At 51.1% G+C, this 4481-nt stretch overlaps 1 pseudogene; it reads right to left on the reverse strand.

The window, feature by feature from the left end:
* Positions 1-4008: 4008 nt before the first annotated feature.
* LOC139233297 (U2 spliceosomal RNA) lies at positions 4009-4219 on the reverse strand (annotated as a pseudogene).
* Positions 4220-4481: the final 262 nt, after the last annotated feature.

A 4481-nucleotide genomic window follows, 5' to 3' on the forward strand; every position in this document is an offset into this window, starting at 1 on the left:
ACTAATGTTTTTCGAACTCCTGCCATTACCATTTGAATTTGGCCCATCATGCCTCTTGTCTCTCTAATCTCTCCTGCCTTCCGCCCTATCACAGACCTTCCCCTTTGTTCTCGCTTCCCCTCCCCCTTTCAGAGCTTGTTAAGAATGTGCTCTTTCCGAACACTCGCCAGTTCTGACGAAGGGTCATCGACCCGAAACGTTAACTCTGTTTCACTCTCCGCCGATGCTGCCCGACCCGCTGAGATATCCAGCCTTCTCCGTATTTATTCCAGATTCCAGCACCCGCAGTGTTTCGCTTTTGTATCAAGTGTTAAACCAGGCCCTTTCACCACCGCCGATTCTCTTCATACATTTGTCATTGACAGACTCTTAAAAAATCATTTAGCGCTGTGGGAGCACCTTCACCACACGGACTGCAGCGGTTCTAGAAGGCGGCTCACCACCACCTTCTCAAGGGGCAGTTAGGGGATGGGCAATAAATGCCGGCCTGGCCAGCGACGCCCACATCCTATGAGTGAAAAAATGAGAGGTGGAGAGGTTTAGGGAGGGAGTTCCAGGCAGCTGAAGGAACTGTAAGGGGTGGTCCCAGTGGGGTCAGTTTGCCTTCCCTGACCCAGAGCGGTTGTTTGTCGCTCTCACTCCCTGGTTCTCGAGCCTGGATTTATTAATCGGGGTGTGATAAAGTGCAGTGTTTTGTACAAAGAAACGTATGGTTTTTATTCAAGAAGAATGAATACACCTTTTATTAAAACTGAGAAAACTTATCACTTTAGATGAGAGAAAACTTATCACTCTAATGGGGAATCCTTTACTCAAACACAAGAGAATACACAGCAGTACAACACCTCCCACCTCCCAATTCCCCCTGTCTAACTCGGTTAGTCTCTGGGGCTTCAGGGACTATGCTCAGCAATCCTTCCTTGACAGTCAGTAATGGGTCACGGTTTCGGGGTGCGTTGGATTTTGTCGGCCCTGCTAGCTGTACCCCGAACGTAGGAGAGGACTTCTTGCTGCGAGTTCCTCAGTTGGGTGGTGTCCGCTGATGCGGTCGGGCCGCGTATTGGATTTATGGGGTAAGTACCCACTTTCTTCCTTCAACAGTAGGTTTTAAAGTTCTTTTAGGTCATGTTTTACCCGTTGGTAGCTCAAGGATAGCTTGTAGAGTGGAAATAGCTTGCAAATCTTCGTCGCGTTAACTTCGGTTTGGAAATCGTTGGTCGCGGTGGCTCAGTAGTACCAATTTGGTTGCTGATAATATCTTGGTGGTTGCTTCGTGAGCCTCTTGCTGCCACAGCGTGCTTGGTGTCCTGGTCGCTTGCGATACTGTCTTGGTTGATGTTCTGAAGAACCAGGTTAGCGAAGCTGGTGTACTGATCTTGAAGTCTGCCAGTTCTGAAGCATACGAAGCTGGTGTAGAAGCCAAGTGCAGTCCTGACCGTAAAAACAGGCCTTAATTATACTTGGAGAGACGTCCTTATCTGTGCCCCAAATCAACCTTGGTTCTTTGTTTAGGTTTTGCAGCCCAGCTAACTGAAACTTGATTAAGTTTTAATCTGGCGTTGATAGACTTTTCTGAGTTGATGAGCTCTTGTCCATTGTGATAGTGCTGCTTTTTGCTTCCGGGAGTCTGGCCTGAGCCAGATATTTCTATGCCTGTTGAAAAGGTGTTGGAACATGTATGTGACATTTGGGTCCTCTGGGTGGGGTGGATAATGTTTCTTCCGTGGTCGATTGTTTAAATGCTAATGTTTTCTAGGGGGAGGTTTTGGGGGTAAACAGTTCCCAGACAAGTTGATGTGCTCCAATGTCCAAACTGGCTGTTTAGAGATTGACCCCACCCCTTTTCTTGCAGACCCAACATTCCCCTTTTAAAAATCCCAAACTTGGTTAAAACTCGTAGATTTCTTCCATAAGCATTTTAGGATCCCAAACTTTCTGGTAGAGAGTTCCAAAGTAAATTTATTTTCCAATGAGTCTAAACACTGGGGGGTTCGCCCATGAATTTTGCAACTCTACAGTCCCCCCTGTGACACTCTACAGCACGATCACCAATTACGGAGAGATGAAAATCGGGGGGTGCGCAAGAGGCGTGAATTGGAGGAGCGCCGTGATAGACGCGGCAGCGATGAAGAATTGGGTCTGTGCTTGCTGAATACACGCGATGTAACAGGGGCCCTTTGATCGGATGAAAGTGATGGCTTCTGATGCTCAGTGGGGTGGGGCCACAGGGCTGTAGTGATACCCGCCCTCCTGTGTGGCTCAGAGACATGGACCATGCACAGTAGGCACCGCAAGTCGCTGCAGAAATACCACCAGCGCTGCCTCCGCAAGATCCTGCAAATCCCCCGGGAGGACAGACGCATCAACGCTAGTGTTCTCGATCAGGCCAATATCCCCAGCATCGAAGCACTGACCACACTCGACCAGCTCCGTTGGGTGGGCCACATTGTTTGCACACTCGACATGAGACTCCCAAAGCGAGCGCTCTGCTCGGAACTCCTGCACATCAAGCGAGCCCCAGGTGGGCAGAGGAAACGCTTCAAGGACACCCTCAAAGCCTCCCTGATAAAGTGCGACATCCCCACCGACACCTGGGAGTCCCTGGCCAAAGACCAGTCCGCCCTAAGTGGGGGACGAGCATCCGGGAGGGCGCTGAGCACCTCGAGTCTCGGCGCCGAGAGCGTGCAGAAAGCAAGCGCAGGCAGCGGAAGGAGCGTGCGGCGAACCAACTCCCCACCCACCCTTTCCTCCAACCACTGTCTGTCCCACCTGTGACAGAGACTGTAAATCCTGTATTGGACTGTTCAGCCACCTGAGAACTCACTTTGAGAGTGGAAGCAAGTCTTCCTCAATTCCGAGGGACTGCCTATGATGATGACGATGGGGTGGAGAGGGATAGGGGCGTGGGAGCTCTGACTAGATCCACAAACGGAGACACCTTGGCAAAAGAACGTACTGTACAAGCGTCAGATCGCCATCGACCAACAGGGGGAGCCATGACCCACCACTCGTTTGTCCTTGACCAGATTTCCTTCACAGCTGAGGAGCCGAACAGCCGCCATGTTTTATTCAGTGGGCGCGGGGCAGCGGGAACGCCCTTTCCGGCTCCAGTCGCCTGCGCCCCGTGAGAAGCCGCACGCGCGGGCTCACCAGCCATTGACGCAGGAACCGGTTCCCTTCGCGCTGCACTGATTGCCGCTGTCACTTGCTGGCGACCCGTGACCTCCGCAGACTGACGGCAGTGCCAAAACCCATCGAAGATGCAGTCTTTCACACAAACGGCTGGCCCGCATTAACGCCTGTTCACGCTGCAGCCGCATTGCTTTCAAGTTAATTTATTTGTTCGATGTTGGAGCGCATTAGCGGCCCACTGAATCTCCGGGTAAACTCGATCCGCGTGGAAATCTAATTTCGCCATCCTAACTCGAACAGCACACACTAATTGACTGCGGCATTCCCAGTTTTATGTTATTACTTCGGAGCTGGCTAGGAAAGTAAGGCTGGAGGACAGAAATCTAAATTAGGGAGACACAGAGTCCAAAAACAAAACAAGTGGAATTTCTTTACTCACTGAGCCATCCATCGATTTCTCGTCTCCATACTGTCTGTCGGCCACATCATCCGCAAACACCTCAGGGTCCGCACGCACGCTGACGATGCCTCACCAAGACCTCTCTCCACCCCTCCACGGCCTCTGAATTGTCACACTGCTTGTCCGACATCAGACGGAATAGAAGCTGGAGTCGATCATTCGGCCCCTCGAGCCTGCTCCGCCATTCAATAAGATCATGGCTGATCTGATCAAGGACTCAGCTCCACTTCCCCGCCCGCTCCCCATAACCCTTGACTCCCCTGTAGTTCAAAACTCTGTCTTGAATATATTCAATTTTTCTTTTTTTTAAATTCGTAGCCAATCGTTCCAATTCTTTGTCAAATCACAAACGCCAGAGGTCACCTTGCACACGCCAAGGATCACTCTGCGCCAATGCTCTTAGCCAAAAGGCCTAGAGCCACTGCACCGTTCCTGGAAGTACTGCAATACCAGGTTCGTGCCATGGAGGTGGATGGGTCAAGCCACCCCACACACCTCCTGTTTCCAAAAAAGCAAGCATATACCTTCCTGACCAGGGAGAAACCACCCGGAGGTCATGGTGGCTGGTCAGGTCAGGTCAGGTCAGGTCAGTTACGCATGATCTTAGCCAAAAGGCCGAGAAGCGCCCCAGTCTCCACAGCTCACGAGGGCAGAGAATTCCAAAGATTCACAATCCTCTGAGAGAAGAAATTCCTCCTCATCTCTGTCTTGAATAGGCGGCCCCTTATTCTGAAACTATGCCCCCTAGTTCTAGGTTTCTGCTGTACTGGATGAGCAGAAATTTCCTCCAATTAAATATTGGGAAGGCCAAAGCCATTGTCTTTGGTCCCCGGCACAAACTCCACCTCCTCACCGGCCATTGGCTGAGGCTGAACCAGACTGTTCACAA

The sequence above is a fragment of the Pristiophorus japonicus genome, chromosome 20, assembly GCF_044704955.1.
Source record: "Pristiophorus japonicus isolate sPriJap1 chromosome 20, sPriJap1.hap1, whole genome shotgun sequence".
NCBI lineage: Eukaryota > Metazoa > Chordata > Chondrichthyes > Pristiophoridae > Pristiophorus > Pristiophorus japonicus.